Below are 24,550 nucleotides of genomic sequence, written 5' to 3' on the forward strand. Positions count from 1 at the left end.
CTAATGCTCCAGCCTCCACAGGGGCAAAAAATTCCAGAGATTCACCACCCTCTGAGAGAGGTTCAGAGGGGCAAACTTCACACAACTTCAATCACCCCATCTCTGAACTGTTTCCACAACCTATGGGCTCACCTTTGATTACTTTTCATCTCATGTTCTCAATATTTACTGCTTAATTATTCTTTTTTTTTTCATTTTGTATTTGCACAGTTTGTTGCCTTGCACAGTGATTCTACAGTGTTTCTTGTATTTACTGTGAATTTCCGTAAGAAAATGAATCTCAAGGTTGTATATGGGAACATACAGAGTATGCACTTTGATAATTAATTTAATCTGAACTTTGAAGTTAAAGCTGGCAGCACTCACCCAATAGTGGGAGCCAGCATGGGTGATCCTACCAGGTGCTAAGTTCCAGACACCTTGACTCTTGGGAACTCAGGAACTTCAGTATGCAATAGAATTGGACAGAGATATTTATCGGAGCAAAAAAAAGAAATGAGGGCCAATGTGAAATGGTGTCAGTTGCAGATGAAAGCATATAGGGGAGCTCAGAAGCAATATTACTAACAAGGGTAGAATTGGGTGTACTTGGAGCTTTAAACCTCTGTGGCACATGAGACAAAAGAGACACGAGGTATCTGATAAAGTGGTGGAGAGGTTGCAGAGTCATTTCAAACAAGCACTTTAAGGGGGTATAGGATATAACTCATTCAAGAACTAAAAACAAAGATCAGGCAAGACCATTAGTGAGTATATTGTGATGTTGATGATTTGTCTCAACAGTGTCATTTGGGAGCCTTCCTAAACTGCATGCTATAGGACAATTTGTGAGTGATTTAACAGGCAAGCAAATTCAATCTGTTATTAAATATGCAAGAATTAATATTCGAGTGTACATGTGAAATTACTGCCTTAACAGAAATGGCTTCTAAACATTAAAGAGATTGGCTGCTATTTAATCAGTTTATATGCTGTGTCTGGGCAAAGCACAGGGGCTAAAATGGAACTTCAGATACCTAGCTCAGATTACGTGAGCAAATTTGGCCCAGATGTATTGGGCCAATCAGAAGAAGACTGAAAGCAAAGTAATAGAGAACATCCATTTTCCAACTTAGACCAGAGAAAGACTTCAACTAAAAAAGTCGCAGCCACATGAAGGAAAACTGGAGAGATGTGGGCAGTACTGGAGCTGAGAGACTAAAACGTGATGTCAAATGCAACCTGTATAAGAGTCACAAAGTGAAGCTCCTGTTCGGAGAAGTACACAGAGAAGCCAACTTCATGGGGAAAGACTGAAAGTGGAATTGGAAGAAGTTACTTAGCATAAGTACACCACAACTTGACTTCAAAGAGATTCCTAAACTGCAGTTCTTAAACTATGGGGCAAGATCCGAAGAGGGTTGTGTACACCTGTCAGGTGGGTCATTTTGGCTGGCCTTATTCATCTATCATGGATTTGTTCTATAGGATCTTTCCTGCATCATTTCCAGTTCCCCAGTGGACAGCCCTGACCGTAAGATGCTTCTTTCTGGAAAATCCTGGAAACACCAATGTTGCTGAGGAGTAGATGATCCTACTAGAGGGAAGTTCATTCCAGTTTGTCCTATCTTAAATTCCAACTGCAGCCCAATACTGAACAGGTTCTATCTGCTCTCCCAGCTTGTCTGTGAATTCACTATTTAATGTTAAGAAACCTTACCTGCAGTTAGAACAGAAAATGCTGCAAATAAAATCAGCCCAGGAAACATCGTAAAACAAAATAACTGCCCTTCAATGACATTTCACTGAAAAGCTCTCAATCTGAGTCATTAATTCTGCTTCTCTTTCCACAGATGCTGCTTGACCTGTAGAAAGTTTCCAGATCTTATTTTGTCTTGTTTTTAATTCCGATATCTGCAGTCTGTTACTTCTACAACCTTACCGAATACTTGACAGGACCAGGGCTTCAAGTTCAGTTTAATTGTCATTCAACCATACACACGTATAGAGCTTGTGAGGAGATTATGTGTCTGGCAAGTCAAGTAAACTGAAACAGCATGACTTTGAAACTCTTGAAGTTGATGAATCTTTGTTTATGTTCAGACTGTTAGGAAAGGCAGCTCACAACACCAGCAACTAAGTTTCAAACCCAACTTCCAGTGGTGTCTGAGTGAAGCTTGCACCTTCGCCCTGTAACCATGTCTGTTTCATTAGTTTCTTCCCACATCCCAAAGATAAATGTTTGGTAGGATATTAAGCTATTAGAAAGCACCACTGGCATGTAAATGAGTAGACTCCATGGGAATATGGGGAGAAGAAAATGGGATTAGTGGAGGAATATTGCAAATGGGTGATTGAGAGTGTCGGTGGACCAAAGGTCCTGCTTACATGCTGTATATCTCTTACACCTCCATCATTGAAAGAAAGAAAATAGTGTCTATGATGAAGGAAGTTGGCACACAAAGTACTATTCTTTTCAGAACATACTGGCATATTCACCTTTACTAATCTATTGGACAAACAGAAAAATTACTCACATTACCTTACATATTTTCCTCTGTTTTGGAAAATAACTAAAAACCACGATTGTATATATATCCTGCAATGTGATAATTATATGCAAGTTTAGCCATAAGAATTTTTTAAGTGAAGTTTTCATTGGGAATTTTCACAGAAACTGGAAAATGTCCATATTTTTCCTTCAGCTTAAAACTGCAAATATATGGAAAAGGCCTCTATGGAAAATTGTTAACCTTATCTCAAATAAAGATTTGAATGATTATTGAGTACAGAGTAAACAAGAGAAAAACAAAAAATTGGAGAAGAGGTAGAGCGAGAAAACCAAAGGAAGATTTTTTTAATGAAAATAAATAACTCCAACCTAATTAGTATATACTCAAAGAAGAGTAATTTGTAATGCATGAAATATTTTTAAATCTGTGATAAAGACGGAAGTAGGATCAAAACCTAGTCTTTTATTGAGTCTCCAGGTTGGTAAGTGATTTAAAAATGATTTTTAGTAAATTATGTTCTTGAACACATGAAAGCACCAATCATAGTTCACTTTATCTTAAATAAGAAACCGTTATTGGCTTGTTGCTTGGTAGCAGTCTAAACAGAAGCAAATATACTAATAACCTCAGAGTTTGTGTCTTCACGTATCTGACTGAAAATATCATAATCTGGTCTTGCATGGTTAATGCAAGTTTCAAGTGGGTGTCCTGGAAATGTTATTTGAATTGTCAATCAGACTCTCCCCACTAAAAGCTTGTGCAGCCTCAGCCTTTCCATCTGCTTAATATAAAAATGGGCAGGGTATTCAGAGAAATGAAGAGTACATGAATGAACAAGAGAACAAAAGGTGAACCAATGTTCGACAGTTTTCCCTGGAACACATTGCTAAATCCCTGTGAATGCAAAGGATCTCTATTGGGACTATCTCCCTTGCCGAAAAAATAATTTAATATTCAGACATGGAAATCTGTTAGGAAATGGACAGATGGACAAGCAGAGCCCATTGAAATAAGAGTGCTATCACCTGCTGTCAACCTCACCCTGACAGCTGACAGACCTTTAATTTTCAGAGTGAAACCAGTCCTCAGTGCTCCCTGGGCCACAGCCTGAAGTAATTTTTATTATGTCTCTAAGTTCAAACAACTGCTGTGGAAGAGCTCCCAAACTCATGCTGAGATGATATCCCAATTAAGGGCCTCTACCAGTGCAAGCTCTTAACAGACACACCTGTTAAGCAAAGGTCCATTGTCACTAGATTCAATCGAAACAAGGATTTGGCAGGGTATCACATGCAAAGTTGCCCTTCATGTTTCTATTAAATCTTTCTCCCTCTCACCTTAAAACCTTGCCCTCTGATTCTTGATTCTACAACCTTAGGGTAAAGTACTGTGCCTCCACCTTATCCATACCTTTCATAATTTAATACACCCAGTTAAATCACCTCTCAGTCTCCTGTGCTCCAATGAAAATTATCTAAGTCTGCCCAACCGCTCCCTATAATTCGGGCCTTCAAGTTTTGGTAACATCCTCACAAATCTCTTCTTCACCCTCCAACTTAAACGAATCTTTGCTGTAGCGGAGTGACCAAATCTGATCATAATACTCCAAAAGCCACCTCATCAATGCCTTGTACCTCTGCAATTTAACATCCAAGCCTCAATACTCGGTGCATTGGCTGATGAAGGCCAGCATTCCAGAAGCCTTCACCACTTTGTCTAGCAAATAAAGCCTCAGCACCCATGCTGTAACTGAGATACCCAGTTGTAGGAAGTACAGCATTGTCTCAGAGTTCCAGATTCACTCAGTCCTGATCTCCATTACTGTCTGTGTGGAGTTTCTCCAAGTGTCCCAGGTCCCAAGGATATGTAGGCTGGTAGTTAATTAACCACTGTAAATTGCCACTAGATAGCTGGGTAGCAGGTGAGTAAGATGCAGGGAGGAGTTAATGGGGATGCAAGATGAATAAAAGGATTCAAACAAATGGGTTGTGATGGTTGTTATGTGTCTGTACTCCAAGGGGCAGCAATTCTGGTGCATTTTGTGCTGCTGCTGCTACCTCATAGCTCTAATGATACAAGTTCAACGCTGACCTTTGGAGCTGCTTACACATTACCCCTGGACAGCTTGGACTTCCTTTCAGTTTCTTCCCAAATAGAAGCAGGCAAGTTAATTAGCCACCATGAACCACCCATTGGTGCATGAGAATTAAAAGAGGAGTGGGGATTGTAAGGCACAATGTATTGTAGGAGAATTATTAGGAGAGAGAATGGGACCAATGAGACTGCTGACATGGACTCAACATTGCTTCATGCTGTCTCAAAGTAAGTAACGTGCTTAATTTGCAATTTTTGCGCAGCCTTCAAATAAAGGGATATCAGTTTAAAACAGAGAAAAGAAAGAATTTCTTCAACCATGCGATGGTGAATCTGTGGAATTCATTGTCACAGTACGCTATGCGGAGGCCAAGACATTATGTATATTTAAGGCAGAGATTGGTAAGGGCATTAAGTATTATCAGGCTGAAAAAACATTAGGCAGGGCAGAGGAGACTTGATGAACTGAATGACCTAATTCTGTACCTACACCTTCAGAATCAGGTTTATTATCACCAGCAAGTGATGTGAAATTTGTGAACTTAGCAACAACAGTTCAACGCAATACATAATCTAACAGAGAGAAAAAATTAATAATAATAAATAAAATAAAACATAATAATAATAAATAAACAAGTAAATCAGTTACGTGTATTGAATAGATTTTTTTTAAATGTGTAAAAACAGAAATACTGTATATTAAAAGAAAGTGAGGAAGTTTCCAAAGCTTCAATATCCATTTAGGAATCGGATGGCAGAGGGGAAGAAGCTGTTCCTGGATTGCTGTGTGTGTGTCTTCAGGCTTCTGTACCTCCTACCTGATGGTAACAGTGAAAAAAGGGCATGCCCTGGGTGATGGAGGTCTTTAATAATGGACACTGCCTTTCTGAGACACCACTCCCTAAAGATGTCCTGGGTACTTTGTAGGCTAGTGTCCAAGATGGAGCTGACTAGATTTACAACCTTCTGCAGCTTCTTTCGGTCCTGTGCAGTAGCCCCTCCATACCAGACAGTGATGCAGCCTGTCAGAATGCTCTCCACAGTACAACTATAGAAGTTTTTGAGTGTATATGTTGACATACCAAATCTCTTCAAACTCCTAATGAAGTATAGATGCTGTCTTGCCTGATTTATAACTGCATCGAAATGTTAGATCCTCAGAGATCTTGACACCCAGGAACTTGAAGCTGCTCACTCTCTCCACTTCTGATCCCTCTATGAGGATTGGTATGTGTTCTTTCATCTTACCCTTCCTAAAGTCCACAGTCAGTGCTTTCGTCTTACTGACATTGAGTGCCAGGTTGTTGCTGCTGCACCATTCCACTAGTTGGCATGTCTCACTCCTGTACACCCTCTCGTCGCCACCTGAGATTCTACCAACAATGGTTGTATTGTCAACAAATTTATAGATGGTATCTGAGCTATGCCTCGCCACACAGTCATGTGCATATAGAGAGTAGAAGAAGAAGAAGAATAGCCCTTAACTCGGCAGTGGAGTTATCGTGGCACCGTCATGACGGTGTTTCTGTAGTAAGCTAATCTTGTTTTTACGAGGCCTAGTTGCTAGGTCGATGCTCAACCTGACTTGGATTCGAACTCAGGAATCTTCGCTCCAGAGTCCGGCGCTGATATTATTGCACCACCAAGCGGGACATAAAGAGTAGAGCAGTGGGCTAAGCACACACCCTTGAGGTTTGCCAGTGTTGATCGTCAGCGAGGAGGATATGTTATCACCAAATCACACAGACTGTGGTCTTCCGGTTAGGAAGTTAAGGATCCAATTGCAGAGGGAGGTACAGAGGGCCAGGCTCTGCAACTTCTCAATCAGGATTGTGGGAATGATGGTATGTCAGCCTCATGACATAGATGTTTGTATTGGCTAGGTGATCTAAAGCAGTGTGAAGAGCCATTGAGATTGCGTCTGCCGTTGACCTATTGCGGCGATAAGCAAATTGCAATGGGTCCAGGTCCTTGCTGAGGCAGGAAATCAGTCTAGTCATGACCAGCCTCTCAAAGCATTTCATCACTGTCGATGTGAGTGCTACCAGGCAATGGTCATTAAGACAGAACAACATTATTTTTCTTAGGCACTGGTATAATTGTTGCCTTTTTAAAGTAAGTGGGAACTTCTGCCCATAGCAGTGAGAGGTTGAAAATGTCCTTGAATACTCCCGCTAGTTGGTTGGCACAGGTTTTCAGAGCCTTACCAGGTACTCCATTGGGACCTTCCACCTTGCGAGGGTTCACTTTCTTTAAGGAGAGTCTAATATCAGCCTCTGAAATGGAGATCACAGGGTCATCAGGTGCAGCAAAGAATTTCACAGCTGTAGTTGTGTTCTCCATTTCAAAGTGTGCATAGTAGGCATTGAGTTCATCTGATAGCGAAACATCGCTGCCATTCATACTATTGGGTTTCGCTTTGGAGGAAGTAATGTCTTGCAGACCCTGCCAGAGTTGCTGTGCATCTGATATTGCCTCCAACCTCATTCGAAATTGACTCTTCGCCCTTGAAATAGCCCTCCACAAATCATACCTGGTTTTCTGGTACAGGCCAGGGTTGCCAGACTTGAATGCCACAGATCTAGCCTTCGCAGATGATGTCTCTGGTTCATCCATAGCTTTTGGTTTGGGAATGTACAGTAAGTCTTTGTAGGCACACACTCATCCACACAGGTTTTAATGAAGTTGGTAGCAACTGCAGCATACTCATCCAGGTTCGAAGATGAATCCCTGAATGCAGACCAGTCCACCGATTCAAAGCAGTCCTGTAGGTGCTCCTGTGCTTCCCTTGTCCATCCCTCTTGGTCCTCACTGCTGGTACTGCAGCCTTCAGTCTCTGCCTATACTCAGGGAGTAGAAGTACAGCCAGGTGATCAGACTTCCTGAAGTGAGAGTGCGAAATAACGCAGTAGGCACTCTTGATGGTAGTGTAGCAACGGTCCAGTGTGTATTGTTTCCTCCATTATTCAAGTGATCTGTTGATGGTAGGTACTTAATGATTTTATCAGATTGGCCAGGTTAAAATCTCCCAAAACAATGGTGAATGTGTTAGGGTGCGCTGTTTCGTGCATGTTGATCCCATTACTCAGATCATCTAAAGCGTGCCTGATATTGGCCTGAGGTGGAATGTAAACTGCTACCAGAATTACCCCAGAGAATATCCATGGTAGGTAAAAAGGACAGCTTAAGGTAAAGGGACCCTTAGGCGGCAGTGATCGTAATATGATATCATTCACCCTGTAGATTGAGAGGGAGAAGATAAAGTCAGATGCATCAGTATTACAGTGGAGTAAAGGGAATTACAGAGGCATGAGAGAGAAACTGGCCAAAGTTGTTTAGAAGGTGACATTTTCAGGCATGATGGCAGAACAGCAATAGCTGGAGTTTTGGAGGTGAATTTGAAAAGCACAGTATAGATACAGCAGAAAGACAAAGAGGTTTTCTAAAAGGAGGATGAGACAACCATAGTTAAAAAGGGGAATCAAAAACAGCATAAGGGTTAAAGAAAGGGCATATAATATAGCAAAAATTAGTAGAAAGTTAGAGGATTGGATGCATTTAAAAACTAAGAAAAGATTAAGTAAGCTAGCAAATAACATAAAAGAGGATATCAAAAAAAAATTTCAGATATATAAAGAGCAATAAAATGGTAAGAGGATCAAACTATTGGGGAATAATGTTGGAGAGGTAGTAACGGAGAACAAAGAAATGGTCATCAAAGAAGTTTGCATCACTCTTCACTGGAAGACACGAGCAGCGTGCCAGAAATTCAAGAGTCAAGGCAGAAGTCAGTGTAGTTGCTTCTGTTAAGGAGAAGGTGCTTGGAAACTAAAAGGTCTGAAGGAAGACAGGTCACAAGGACCAGATGGACCACATCTAGAGGTTCTGAAAGAGGTCACTGAAAAGTTTGGCATTAGTAGTAATCTTTCAAGAATCAATTGATTCTGGAATGGTTCTGGAAAAATGGAAAATGACATATGTCACTCCACACTTTAAAAAGGGAGGGAGGCAGAAGAAAGGAAATTATAGGCCAATTAGCCTGACCTCAGTGGTTGGGAAGATGTTGGAGTCCATTATTAAGTCTGAAGTTTTGGGGCACTTGGAGGCTGTTCATAAATTAGACCATAGTCTGCATGGTTTCCTTAAGGGAAGATCTTGGAACTCTTTGAGGTAGCAGCAAGTAGGAGAGATGAAGGAGAGTCAGTGGGTTTGGTTTACTTGGATTTTCAGAAGGCCTTTGACAAGGTGCCACACGTGAGGCTGTTTAACAAGATAAGAGCTCATGGTATTATGAAAAAAGATACTAGCACGGATAGAAGATTGGCAAAGTGGCAGAAGGCAAAGAGTGGGAATAAAGGGGGTCATTTTTGGTTGACTGTCGGTGACTAGTTTTGTTCCAATAATTTGGATGACAGAATTGGTGGCTTTGTGGTCAAGTTTGCAGATGATATGAAGCTAAGTGGCGGGGCAGATAGTGTTGTGGAAGTAGGAAGTCTGTAGAAGGACTTTGACAGATTATGAGAATGGGCAATGATTTGGCAGATGGAATATAGTGTAGGGAAGTGTATGGTCATGCACTTTGGTAGAAGAGGTAAAGGTAGACTATTTTCTAAATAGGGAGAAAATTCAAAAAACAAAATTGCAAAGGGATTTGGGAGTCCTTGTGCAAGGTTCCCTAAAGGTCAACTTGCAGTTTGAGCTGGCAGTAAGGAAGGCAAATGTAATGTTAGTATTCATTTTGAGAGGACAAGAATATATGAGCAAGGATGTAATGCTGAGGCTTTATAAGGCATTGGTCAGAAAGCAATTGGAGCATTGTGAGCAGTTTTCGGTTCATTACCTGAGAAAAGATGTGCGGGCACTGGAGAGGGTCCAGAGAATGTTCACAAAAATGATTTTGGGAATGAAAGGGTTCACATTTGAGGAGCGTTTGATGGCTCTGGGTCCGTACTCGCTGGAGTTTAGAGGAATGAGATTGCATTGAAACCAATCAAATATTGAAAGGCCCAGAAAGAGTTGATATGAAGAGGGTGTTTCCTATAGTGGGTGAGTCTAGTACCAGAAGGCACAGCCTTAGAACTGAGGGACATCCATTTAGAACAAAGATGAGGAGGAATTTCTTTAGCCAAGAGGGAGGTGAATCTGTGGAATTCTTTGCCACGGACAGCTGTGGAGGCCAAGACATTGAGTATATATAAAGCAGAGATTGATAGGTTCTTGAATAGTCAGGGTATCAAAGGCTGTGGGAGAATGCAGGAGAGAAGAATGTTGAGAGGGATATTAAATCAGCTATGATGGAATGGTGAACCATACTCAATGGGCCAAATGGTCCAATTCTTCTCCTATGTTATATAGTTTTATAAAGCTGTCTAAAGCCATGTTAAAATTACCCTAAATTCTCCAGGTCTATATGAAGAACTGTAATAACTCTTCTAAAGTTGTCCATAACAAACTCATGGGAGCTAGACATGGTTGACTTTCATGGAGTTTATTACATATAAAACCTCACAGAGAGCCTTGGATGTCTGAAAATATTCTTTAGAGTCCAGCCAGATATGTAACTGGTCCAGTAATAGATTTTAACAATGACTTGACTTGACACTGTCAAATCTGTTAACAATCAATTCTGATTCCAAATCATTTTGTGAATGTGAGTAACGATTATTACTTGCTGGAACCCAGCTCCCAACAGATCCTGCTTAACTTACTGGTCTGAAAATAGTAGTTTTTCCCTTGCTGTTAGTTGATAGAGTTACTGCAACTGGATAACCAACTATAAATGTGTGCCTGCCGTATTGGGAAAGATCTGAGGGTACTTTAAACCACCTCATCCCACACTTCAAGAGTACTCATTAAGATAGCATGAAATGTAAAACGTCACAATATTGAGCTTAACATTTCCAGTAGAGGGTTTCAGTTATGTAGAGAGATTAAAGAAAGTGGGATTGCTCAATTTATGGCAGAGAAGCTTAAAAGAAAACCAAACAGAGATATTGAAAGTTTTAAGACATTTTTACAGAACAGTGAGGAAGAAACCTTCAACCAGCAAATGAAGTGATCATCAAATATATAGACTTAAGATAACTGGCAAAAAATTATCAGAAGGAGAATAGGAAATACTTTTCAAAGTTTCAAATTAAATTTATTATGTAAGTACATATTCATCACCAAATACTCCCCTAAGATTGATTTTCTTTCAGCATTCAGAGTAGAACAAAGAAGGACAAGAGAATCAATGAAAAACTACACACAAACACGGACAAGCAACCAACATGCAAAAGATGACAAACTGTGCAAATACATAAAAGAAACAAATAATAATAAATAACACTGAGCAACGATTCTGATCAACGGCATTGATTATGTTGATCGGCAGTGCATTGCTGAAAGGATGGCAGAACAAGAGCTTTGAAGCGGGACTGATTTGAAAAGGACTGATGTGCAGTGTTAGGGGAAGCCTAGATCTCAGACAAAGCAGAGCATAGGTGCCATGGGTTGAATAATTCCTTTCTGAACCTACAGCTTTTCACAAAATAGATCTAGTAGGTTTAGCTGCCTGTAGAGGGGCTCAAATGTGTTGGATACATTCCATTCATTGGCTTTGATTGGTAATGGTCTCACAGCTCAGGAATTGCACTTAAATATGCAGGCACAAAATTGGCTCTTGCTTCTTGGAGGACAGAGGACAAATGTATCCAATACTCCTATCCCTGAGTGTGGTGCACTGCGCAGGGTGACATAGTTAAGATGGAATTGGAACTGGTTTATCGTTGTTCTGCCTGATGGGAAAAGGGAGAAGAGTGAATGTCCAGGTGAGGGGGGCTGGTCTCTGATAATGCTGGCTGCTTTACTGAGGCAGTGGGAAGTATAGACAGAGTCCATGGGGGGGGGGGGGGGCTTATTTCCGTGATGTACTGAGGTGGATCCACAAATCTCTGAAGTTTCTTACAGTCGTGTGCAGAGCACTTATGGTACAGTTACCATACCAGGCCGTTATTAATCCAGATAGGATGTTTTCTATAGTCATTGCAGTCATAATTGCATGTTCTTCTGAGTTGATCAGTCCCACTTCTACTTGCACAAGGAAGGGAACTGTTGCTTTCAAGTCCATGCCTCTGCTGAAGCTGATGAGTCTTGAGAGAAATCTGGAAAATAAGAACACTACGTGATATAGAAGCTGACTGAAACTAAAGAACCCCTGAAATGTGACACTAAAGACCTATCAAATAACATCTGCTTTGTGTGCTTCAACACAAATGTGCACCCATCTATGGAACTTGCTGTCAGGCCATGCAAAAGCATTAGGGACTTACCTACTCTAAAATATCTATTCTACAATTGATCCATTCTAGGATAGCTTTCCACACTGCAGTTTCTAAGATAATACCTTTCCAATAGAAACTAGATGATTTTTTTTGCAGACAATGGTGAATCAATGAAGATTATTCAAACCATTGAACAATTACAAATCTTGAATAAAATTGAAAATGACGAGAAAACTAAGCATGTCAGGCAACAGCTGAGGACCGAGAAACAGTTAATGCTGCACATCTGAGACCTTTCGTCAGGCTGGGACTGAGTGAATATGTCGTGGGGGAGGAAAATTAAACTGATGGGATGAAACTGTGATGTAACTGTTAGAATCGGAATATGTTTCTTTGTCTGTGTAATGTGTTGCTAAAAGCAAGACCATAGAACACGTCAAGTGGGTCAGATTTCACAAAAGTTAAAAGAAAATGATGAGAAATGGAAGTAGCCAGTTCTATTACAGGCAGAAGGAAAAGTGTAGCTCAGGTTGAAAAATTCAGTACTGAGGCTACAGTGTTGGTAAATGGAACCAAGCTTGCATTGCCCCCATTGTAGTTGTGTAGCAAGCCACACAGACAGAGAGGGACATGAGGGAGTGGGATTGGAAATTAAAGTGGCAGGTAACTGGAAGTTTGAGGTCACTCTTGGGGTCTAAACACAGGCAAATCACAATGATTATCCAACCAATGTTTGTTGCTTGCAATAAGGAGGCCTCGTCATGATTCCTTATCAGCTCTCGCTGCCCTCTGCCTCACCTGAAACTATATGATGATCTGAAAGAGGTAAAACGTTTAAAAAAAAATCTAGGGTAATCTGGGGGAATAAAACATTAGGAGATCTCCACACATGTTGGCGATCAAAGCTAGTCCCAGTGATCGTTCTCTCGATCCATGATGTAGACATTTGCCCAGATCTAGAGAAGAAGAAGGAGCAGTTGTAAGGATCTGTATAATAAAACACCTCAAATTTTCTTCAATATTTAAGAGAGTCACCTCAGTCAATTTTACAAATCCATGCTTTGATATGCAGCTTTGCAAGTCAAATGCAAATATGCATTAAGCACAAACACCTCCAGGGTTCACGGCACAAAGTTTAATGGAATTCATAAAGTCCACCCTGACACTGTGTTTTTAAATTAGTTTATTTTATTTGATCAAGGGAGATAAGAGTGATCAATTCATCCCCAATCAAATTCAATTAGTTTATTCTTTTAACATCTGAAATACGTAATACCACAGAGTGAAACCTAACATGACTAGATGAGACTTTGGGCTCATATTAAGCAGCCAATTACCATGACTTCCATGAGATCGTCAATGGTAGGTTTCAAGGTCAAAGATGAGACTCCCAATGCACATACGGAGCCACTGCCAGTTTCTTGACGACAGAATATGGGGTTTCTGGGTGTATTATTTAGGAAGGTGGGAGGTTAAGCAAGGGTCAGTGCAAAGTTTGCAAATCTTTCTATAGTTTCCCAGTGGTAAAGGAATGACAGAACTGAAATGTTGTTCTCTATGTAGTCCTTTCCGTTAACCATTCCATGATCCATATGTTGTGGGCTACGATGAGCAGATTTGCTCTTCCAAAACCTTCAAAAAGCATCAAACCTCCTCCATTATTATTCTCCATCCTAACAATCACTAAGTACCCCAGGGATGTGTTGGTCTTGTATTTGAGCTCAAGAAAAATTAGTTTACATGCGATCAGTACTGTAACCCAGGTAACAATACTGGGGACATGAGTCAGTATGCCAAAAAGTGTATTCAACAAATTAGTGCAATTAGCAAATTCATTTCAGACTTCAGAGTTACAAAGATATTTTCTTAGCAACTGTACTCACGATAATTTTTTGTCCACTAGTGACTAATGGTACAGAATTTATTTAATGCTCCCCTGGACATATCAAAGTCTATAAATGGAAGACAAAATTGAAAGTCATTTGCTCATAATCTTCTGTCTTATATCTTTGCAGATGAATCATTAGGAAACACTTAGAATATTGTGATAAACTACCATCTTTGGACCAAGCTTTATGGCCAGCATTAATTGAACAGCATTAGCCACTTCTTGCATTTAGATGCAGAATTTGTATAAACTTTTACACGAAATATCCTGTCAGCCAAAAAGCATGACACCCTTTGCAAAGCATTGGGGTCTGGAGGCTAAAAGGAGGAAGTGGTGACAGTACATACAGAAGATTATAAGATCGGGCAGAGTCAATGTGGATTTATAAAAGGAAAGTTGTATTTGACAGATCTGCTGGAGTATATTTTTTTAAGGCTGAAAATTGCGGAATAGATCATCTGATGTATTTAGACTTCCAGAAGTACCTTACTAAGGGATTACCAAGTGAAATTAGAGTGAAATGTATTCGATTCAGTATACTGGCGTATAGGTGTAGTTAACTAAAGAGAAGGCAGTGAGCTAGACTAAATGGGTATGGTCATGTTGAGAGCCCAGTTGAGTATTGGATCTCTTTCTGTCAGAATATATACACTGTATATGAAGGGATCAGAAACCGGCGTAGGCACCAGACTGATCAGCCACAAAGGCTCGGAACAGGACTTTGACTTTGATATGAAAGGATCAAGCATAATACATCCAATGTCGTCGGTGTTACAAAGAGGGGGAAAACTTCAAGGAATATATGAATGGGTTTAGGATAGAAACAGGTTCAGCTCCTTGCAAATGAAGCAAACTATAAATGAGCAAAGATGTTGGAGAAGGGAAATAATATGCATAAACATGAGATGATGCAGAACAGAGTTTTTTTTATGACAAAATGTGATTCCAAGGTGTCCTTATACATAAAGTACTGAAAGCTAACAAACTGGTGTAGCAAACTATAAGGACTTTATTGTAAAAGGATCTGAGAACCATAGTAAAGACATCTTACTGACATTATAAAGGGCTCCAGCTAAACTGCATCTGAAATATTATTTGTACATATGTCTAATCTCCTTACCACGATTCCCAATGTTCAGCAAGGTTTATGTAATTTGGATGGTACCACTGACAACAGCAATGCAATAAAGGTTCATGAAATTAACTCTCGTAATGCTGGGTGTGTTATACTGAGGGGTGGGGGAGGGGGATTAAACAGAATGGGCCAGTTCTCTCTGCAAGAGAATAATAGATAATTACATAGAAAAAGACAAAATTCTTACATAGTATGACAGATTAGATGTGGAGCTAATATTTCTTTGGGCTGAAATATCCAGAACTAGGTTCACAGTCTCAGAATAAGGGGACAGCCATTCAGTGCAGGGATGAGAAGAAATTCTTCACCAAGAAGGCTGTGAAGTTCTCTACCTAAGGTATCTGTGGAGACTCAGTCACTGAGTGAATTCAAGACCAAGATCAATTGATTCTTGATATGAAGAGAATCAAGGAATATGGAGTTTGTGCAGTAAAGTGGAACTGGTGTAGAACACTGGCTGCATTCTGATTGATTGATGGTGCAGGTAAGATAAGCGGAGTGGCTATCTCCCACTTCTTTTTTTATGCTTTTGCATGTGAGTAAGACATACCACTGCATTACCTCAGCAACTCCGATGGAAGAACTATTGATCTTCAGCCCAGGATGTGTCAGATACAATCATGAATTAATGTCCAAATGGGCAAAAAAAAAGCAAAGATGGATGAGAATAGAGTGATAATGGAGAACGGAAAAAAAAACACATGTAAGTATTTTTTTACTTCCTTTGAATTTCCGGAATTACTAACATCTGAAGTAATGAAACCACGTACAGAGCGAGTGCAAGGGCAGCTCTCTGCTTTTCTCACAGTGACCTTCTCCAGTAAATTTCATCCTGGCATTCAACACAGTACATTGGCAAGTATCCCACCATCGATATCGTGAGGGTCACCATTGAACAGAATCTCAACTGGACCAAGAACACGACATATTGTAGCTGCAGGAACAGATCAGAAGATGGGTGTCCAGCTGTGACTAAATTGCCTCCAGGCACACCAAAGCACTTCCATTTTTGACAACGCATAGATCAAGCGTATGCTGAAACACTCTCCATTTGCCTGCATAAGTGTAATTTAAACAACTCAAGGAACTCAAATACAACTAGAACAGAAAAGAACAGTTTGCTTGGTTGACACTCCATTAACCTCCCTAACTTGTGCCTCCCTCCACTATCAGCACAGAGTGACTGCTGTGCATACTAGGTATGACATGCACGGACACTATTCGCTTGTATTGCCCTGACAGCATAGCTTTACCCCCAGAAAGGACAAGAACTGCAGATGCATGAGACTACCATCAGTTCCAACTTGTCCTCCAAGTCACCCACTATGCTGACTTGAAATACATTAATGTTCCTCCATCATCATTCGGTCTAAATCTGGTAACTACCTATCAATAACAGTGCCGATTTACCTTAAACAGGAGGACTGCCATTGATCAAGAAGGTAGCACTTCATCTTATCAAGGGAAATAAAATATATGCAATAAAAACAAGCCTTCCCAGCACAAACTAGATTGCAAAAAAGATTTTGAAAATTCTGCAAATGAGTTTCATGGATCTTCAATAGCAAGAGTAATGCCCTGCTTCACATGGTTCATAGCTTTTCTCTGTTCTGCTTTTCTGTTCTCTGTGTAAGCTGCTTGTTTGGGTTACTGTTGAAGATAAGAGATAGGAGAAACGTGCGCCATCCAATGGGAATGAACGGATTCAGGGGAGGTTTCTCTGGTGAGGAACACTAAGGGGGGCTTTTGAGAGGGGCGAAGAGAGAAGACGCCAGAGAGAAGAGGTCGCAGGAGTCGACCCGGGAGTGGGGCTGGGATTCGATGAAGCCCAGGGAGATCAAAGGAGGATCAGTGAAGGGAAAACGTGAACTCCAACTTGTGCACATTAAACTGTTTCATTTAAATGGGCCTTTTCCATTTATGCTTTTTCTTTACTAACCCTTTAGGCAAATTAAGAACTATAAAGCTAAATCTTTTAAATTTATGCAGTGTACTGTCTGTTATTCCATGGTATTTATTTGTATCAGGGTAACAAATCACGCAGCATCCACACAAACAGGGGGATTTGGGGGGTTGCCCTTCAATCTCCCACGGAGGGTGCCTTCCCTAGACTTACGCAGCCGGCGGAACCAGAGTGTTTCACAGAGATCCAGCGTGCCTGTGCTTTGTGAGAAGGGTCTGAAGTCTCACGCCGCAAAGTTCAAGAGAAGCTACTTGTCTTTACAAACCTAAGCACTAGAATTTAGCAGCATTATAATCATTTTTGTCACTTTGTACTAAAACTGACTTGTCTTATTTTGTTCTTAATTGTAATAATTATGCGTAATTTATCTTTGATTTATGATTTTCTTGAGAAATCTGTTATCTGATGCCACGTGTCTGTGATGAAAAAACATTTTCATTGTGCCTGTGCTGACATGTACTTGTGCATATGAAAATAAACTCAACTTTGTTTTTATGCTTCGGAGTTGCCAACATTCACCAGCAGCTACTTTAGAGCCAAGCTGCTTATGATTTTGCAAGATATTAAAACCCAATAGATGTATGGAGGATTTGCCCTCCCCGGTGCCATTTCCTTTGGTGTTATCTGCACTGGACATATACCGTTGGAATTGTGAACATATATTTTATCCACGGTTTCCAATGCCCAGAGTATTCGATAACTTGGACGGCACTGCTTAATAAAAAGTATATCCTTGCCTGTAAAGACTTTGCAAAGCATCACTTAGAAGATGATGTGAAGATGCCGAAGAAGGTCTTGTGGTCAGATGAGGCTAAAATGGAACCTTTTGGCCTCAAAACTAAGTGGTACATGTGGCGTAAATTTAATACTACGCATCAGCCAGGTGACACCATCCCTACTGTGAAATATGGTGGAGGTAGCCTCATGTTGTGGGGATGCATTTCAGCAGCAAGGACTAAATATCTGGTCAGGAGTGATGGGAAGATGAACACTACTAAATACAAAGAGATCCTGGATACAAACCTGCTAGCCTCTGCCAGAAAGCTTAAACTGGTGAGGAAGTTCATCTTTCAGTAGGGTAACAGCTGAAAGTACACTGCCAGAGCAACCATGGAGTGGTTTCAAATGAAAAAAAATTAATGTTCATGAGTCAAGTCAAGTCAAGTCACTTTTATTGTCATTTCGACCATATTGCTGGTACAGTGCATAGTAAAAATGAGACAACGTTTTTCAGGACCATGGTGTTACATGAGACAGTACAAAAACTAGACTGAACTACGTAAAAAACAACACAGAGAAAGCTACACTAGACTACAGACCTACACAGGACTGGATAAAGTGCACAAAAACAGTGCAGGCATTACAATAAATAATAAACAGGACAGTAGGGCAAGGTGTCAGTCCAGGCTTCGGGTATTGAGGAGTCTGATAGCTTGGGGGAAGAAACTGTTACATAGTCTGGTCGTGAGAGCCCGAATGCTTCGGAGCCTTTTCCCAGATGGCAGGAGGGAGAAGAGATTGTATGAGGGGTGCATGGGGTCCTTCATAATGCTGTTTCCTTTGCGGATGCAGCGTGTAGTGTAAATGTTTGTGATGGTGGGAAGATGAGTGGCCCAGTCAGAGTCCTAACCTTAACCCGATCAAACATCTCTGGCAAGACCTTAAGACTGTTGTCCACCACCACTCCCCAACTAACCTGTCACAGCTTTAGGAATTTTGCATGGAGGAAAAGGCAAATCTTGCTCCATCACGTTGTGAAAAGCTAATAGAGACTTATCCAAATAGACTACTGGCTGTAATAGCTGTGAGAGGTGGTTTAACTAAGCACTGAGAAAAGGGGAATAAATATTTTTGAACTGCAGACATTTCGGTTTTTGAATTTTTAGTTTTTCATGCTTTACAATTTTCTTTGTTAGTTTTTGAGCTCTACTGTGAAAAGGAGCATGTGACTCACAAATAAAATTCTCAGTCAAATTGATCAAACTCCCCAGTTGTAATACTCATTTATGCGAACAAAGGTTTGAGATCTGAATATTTTTACAAGGCACTGTATGTTTAGTGCACACAGGAACTAAACATTTATTGTCTTATAAGCTCTGTGCCTGCTTTATTTTAAAGGGATACTGTGGTGACCCACTTCCCAGCGCACTCGAACCGGCTCACAAAGTGGTGCGCGCCGGCATAGAGGCCGGTCCCAAAGAGGGCGCCAAGCCTGCTTCACCAGCAAGGGGAAAAGCCCGCGTGCGGGACGCGACTGTGAATATGCGCCCCCTGCAGCATTCCTGCCTGGGGAGGGCAGGAACAGGAAGGCTTTAAAGCGAGGCCGCAAAGTTTGAATAAACCTCTTTTGCAACTGCAGCTCACCGACTACGTGTCGTTATTTCAGAGTTGCGTGTAGCACACCGCTACAATACTCATTTATTGGCAGTGTTTATGAGGAATGAGGTGCTATACTTGTGGAATCAGGAACTGCCAATTTCTTGACTAGAACCTTCAGCTATACTATGTGGGTGATTGGCATTGAGGCTTTGGAATGTTATTGCTTGGTGTAGTTCATAAAAGGAAAAAGGAGGAGAGAGCCATATTTAATGGAAGGAAGAGGAGAAGACAGAGCGGTACCTTCAGTGGAAGGCTCTGTCCAATAAGTGGTCAGCAAACCAGCTCTCACTTGTACACTGGAGTCTCAAGTAACTTCCTTCTAAAAGAGAGTTCACCACAACAATCGACCATATTCTTCCTACACAGCCTTCATCTACAGAGCAGGACCACCACAAGGTGAGAGAAGCCTCCTTTTTTTTTCTTTGCCATACATGCATCCACAGACACGTGCAACATCCCCTAATTATCTGTATGGTGCTACATTAGTGTGCGAGGAAGGATGTCACAACAGCTCTGTTCCAAAGGTGTCAAGTTCACCTCCTTCTCTCTCTGGAAGAAAGCAACAGAAACTGTATGGAATTGAGAGAGATAGAGGGGCAAAGGTGATGGTTCTCCTGTGATGTAGAATGTAATTGCAGCATTAGACTTAGACACCCACACCAAGTGGCTGCACTGTGCCATTGGTCTGCTAAGGAACTGAAAATCCATTGGTTTATTACTGCTGCACAGGAAGCAGCCAGCTGGCTTTTATCTCGAGGCAAGTCTCGTGCCCTCAGTTTCTGGTCTACACCTTCAGAAGGCATACAGTACTCAATGAGCAGGAAGCATTTCCACATTGTGAGCTGTTCTGAACTCACCTCATCCTTCTGTCCAGCAATGGTGCACAGTGTGGCAAAGGCTTGCTACACACTGGCTTGTGGCTGAAGGACAGCTTCTATACATCTCCTTGTTATAAGACTCACAAATTGACACTTTATATGATGAAGATGAATTCTTGATCTCTCAGTCTACCTTGCCATAACCCTTACACCTTAGTTGTCTGTCTGTCTGCACTGCACTTCCTCTAACTGCAATGCCATAGTCTGCATTCTGTTATTGTTTTCCTTTTTGTACTACCACAATGTACTTATGTACAGAACAATCTGTCTGGATAGTATACAGACAAAGCTCGGTACCAATTACCAGGTAGTTAAACTTGGTTCTTAAATAGTGGTTGAAAGAAAAACAATGACAACAAACCCTCTTCCCTACCCCCTAACTAGGCCTTGATCCTGAAGAGAGATCACAGCCTCCTTCTCCCAGCCTGGATTGTGAAGGCTGAACCCCATCCAGGTCCCCAATCTGAAAGCACAGGTCCTGGTTGTGATGGCCTCTGATAGATGTAGCTCTCCACACAACCTTCCCCACATTACTCACTTCCACCAGACGAAGCCTCGAGCTCAGAAAATACATTCTCCTTCACAGGCACTGAAAGGAAAATGGATTGCTCCTGATACCAGTCGTCAATAATCTCTGGCCTACTGGGCCTCTCCTCTGCCAGTCTGTCTAAAGCTCTGTGAAAACATTGGATAAAGTGGCGTTGTCGATAAAGCTAAGGGAAGAGGAAATTAAAGTGAAGAATTTTATAGCCACCTCTTCAAAGACCATGGCAATCTCTCCATAAATTCATTATTTCACTATTCATTAATTATTATTAAGTGTGTATTCCAAAATGATTTTTCCAGTGGCCTTAATAAATGTGGAAAGCTTCAAGCCTAGAGCTTTGGAATAATTCATTAATAATTTAATCTAGAGTAAATAGTAGCAATTGAAATAGATGAACTCTCTCCCACACAGTAACTTGTGCAATGAGACTTCCTGGTGGCCTCTGTACTCAGATAAATCAGTAAGGTTCTACATCACTGTCAACACTATATGTTAAGAAAAATCCCCTACAGCCTCATCTTAATAACTAGTCACTAAATTGAGTCTTTGCAATTATGCAAATATAAAATTCCAGTGCAATTATATCTTAAAATTTGAAACGAAATGAGTAAAACAGCAGGGTGACATTGTAACTGTCACTGCAATTGGGAAATCCTTATCAGGGTGATTCTAACAATTGTGAGTGAGAAAGTTCTCCCATACAATCGCAACATGAAGGCAAGGTGAACAAAATATTTATTGGAAGTAAAGACTTCTCAGTCACCCAGAGAAGACCCGTCCCTTTTGAAACAACTTTCACAATTGTCATGTCATACTGGGATCATTGACAGAATTCCTAGTGATAAGGATCAGGGCTCTACACAATTTAAGTCTTTAAATTACAAAGTGAAGGCACAGAGATGTTTAGTTCCACCTGGAGAGAGACAACAGCAAGGGACATCTCTATAAGATGCTCACCAACAATTCCTATGGGCAGGAGGGGGAGGTGAGGGAGTGAAGTCTACCTCTAGGCTACTGAAACATGTAGTGTTAGAGAGAAACTACACAGATCCACTTAAGGGCAAGCTAAGTGGGAAGGGAAGGCAAAAGAAAGGGAGGCTATGTAAACATAGTAAGAAGACAGGAGACTTGCATAGAGCACAATTACTAGTAAAGATTAGTGATGTAAAACCATTTGTTTCCTAAGCATAGGCAATGTGAATTCATGTGAACCTCTGAATCCACTTTGCCCAAATAGTCACCCTTGTTGTATCATTAGCAAATTTGTATCACTAAAACATTTGATCCTCACTCAATGGATAAGCCCTTCATGCCCGGAAAGAACATCTAATTTTCAGCCATCCCATGGATCAAACAGCCTTCAAATCTGACACTTTCAGCAATAAATAATCTGCTGGAGGAACTCAGTGAGTTGAGCAGCCTCTGTGGGAGGAAAGGAATAGTCAATGTTTCAGGTCAAAACCATGCATCAGTCCCATTCTTTACCTCCTCCAGACACTGTTCGACACATTGAGATCCTCCAGCAACACACACAAATTGCTGGAGGAACTCAGCAAGTCAGGCAGTATCTATGGAGGGGAATAAATAGAAACCATTTCAGGCTAAGGTCCTTCACCAGGACTCAGCAGATCCTCACCAGTTTCCAGCATCGGCAGTCTCCAATCAAATTGCTTTAATTAAGATATTTCTAAATGACACAGAAAAAGAACACTTTTTAAATGTTCCTACAATTCCTCTGTTGCTCTTTCACCGTGGATTTGTATTAAATTCACTGAAGTATCATGGAAATCTCATACGACTGGCAGGCACTGCATAACAGAGGTAAGATGATTTGCAATGGTAACATTCCCGGGAATGAAGTAGATGTGTTTTATTGTGTGAAATACATCTATTGAAAATGAAGCTAGCTGTACATACAAACGCACTCTTCTTTTAGGTTAGTATGACACGACAGTCTGTGTAAAATAGAGCACTTCCACTTTTTCCACTTGCCTTTAGCACACACAACCAAACATCAGATAAAGTAAGTGAAGGCAGTCAAACGTCCACCACTGACATGAAACATTAGCTCGAACTTTCTCTCCACGGATGCTGCTTTAGCTGCTCAGTGTCATTGGCATTTCCTGGTTTTGTCCAGGCTTTCCAAATATCTTTGCCTTTTTTTAATCTGAATACCAACACCTGTTATTGTTATTGGGTCAAAGTGTTCAGTTCATCAGAGTTGCTGTTACTAGGGCATGGTGTGCAGGTACAATTGAGGAAATAATGCTTTAGGGCACACAAGCACATCAAAAAGCAATGAGTTTGAACCTCCTACAACCACTGGTGGAACAAAATAAACTGATTGCTAGCTTCTAGCTCTTTAGTTTCTCTATAATGCCTCAGCACCAGCTGCAGTCTTCAGTATTTTCCTCTCGATCTACAGACCAACTTCTTCAGGCTGGACAGGAAGAGTGAGGGCTGGATGAAAGCTCCAGTTTGTTGTTGATTGATGGAAGCAAAGACATGGGATCAGTAGAGCAATGCTTGGCAGGGTGAGTTCCAATTCGAAAAGGATCAAACCACTTTCAAACATATTTCTGTGTTTACAGCTAGCAAGAGATGTACAATGCTCACACAGAGTGGCTTACACACTTAATCAGCTGCATTGCATCTTGTGGCCTTTCTACAAGATCACTTGGCAATTAGATACCCGGGCAAGTTTGCTTACATCTGGGGGAGGAAGAGCCGAAAATTGAGACATTTTTTATTCCAAATGTCAAAAAAATAATATTTACTTTTCTATTATTTTTCCACTGAGTGGAAGACCTCACATTTTGCCTATATTATATTCCATTTTAAACAATGTAAATGGATCACCCTGTTCCATTTTGTTAGACAGAGAATACAAGGATCCAACTAAATCCTAACTTTTGGGCCTGCATTTTATTTTTTTCTGTGGGAAAATATCAAGCCTTCAAGCAAGCATCTGGGAGAAGACCAGCTGATCAAATACTCAGGATTCTGTCATTTCAGCACAGCTGAACACCTGGGTCAGGCTTGGTTGGGACTGTTACTCTTGACATAAAATGAGACTAAGGCAAGGATGAGTAAACATCAGTGGAAGTGAAATTGTCCGTTTCATGAGACCATAAGATATAGGAGATGAATTAAGCTATTTTGACCCATCGATTCTGCTTCACTATTTCATCATGGTTGGTCCATATTCTCTCTCAGCCCTAATCTTCTGCCTATTCTTTGTATCCTTTCATACCCTGATTAATCAAAAATCTACCAACTTCTGCCTTAAATATATCAAGTGACTTGGTGTCCATAGGCACCTGTGGCAACGAATTACACAGTTTCGCCACTCGCTGGCTAAAGAAATTCCTTGTTGTCTCCATTTTAAAAGGATGCCCCTCTAATCTGAGGCTATGTCCCTCTGGTATTTGACTCCCCACCATAGGAAACATCCCCTCTACATCCACTCTATTGAAGCCTTTCATAGATTTCAATGAGGTAACCCCACAGTGGGCTTGAAGCTGTCCTTGAGTCTGGTGGTACGTGCTTTCAGACTTTTGTATCTTCTGCCTGATGGGAGAGGGGAGAAGAGAGAATGTCCAGGGTTGGTGGGTGCAATCTTTGATTATGCTGACTGCTTAAGCAAGAAGTATGGACAGTGTCCAAAGTAGGAAGGTTGGTTTCCATGATATGCTGAGCTCTGTTGTTTCTTGCTGTCTCGTACAAAGCAGTTGTCATACCAAGCTGTAATACATCCAGATAGAATGGTGCATGAATGAAAATTGGCAAGGATCAATGGGCTCATGCCAAATTTCCTTAGCTTTCTGAGGAAGTAAGAACTATTGGTGAGTTTTCTTGGTTGTATCACCCATCTGGTAAGACCAGGAAAGGTTATTTTTGATGTTCACA

Source organism: Hemitrygon akajei, chromosome 16 (assembly GCF_048418815.1).
Source record: "Hemitrygon akajei chromosome 16, sHemAka1.3, whole genome shotgun sequence".
Classification (NCBI taxonomy): domain Eukaryota; kingdom Metazoa; phylum Chordata; class Chondrichthyes; order Myliobatiformes; family Dasyatidae; genus Hemitrygon; species Hemitrygon akajei.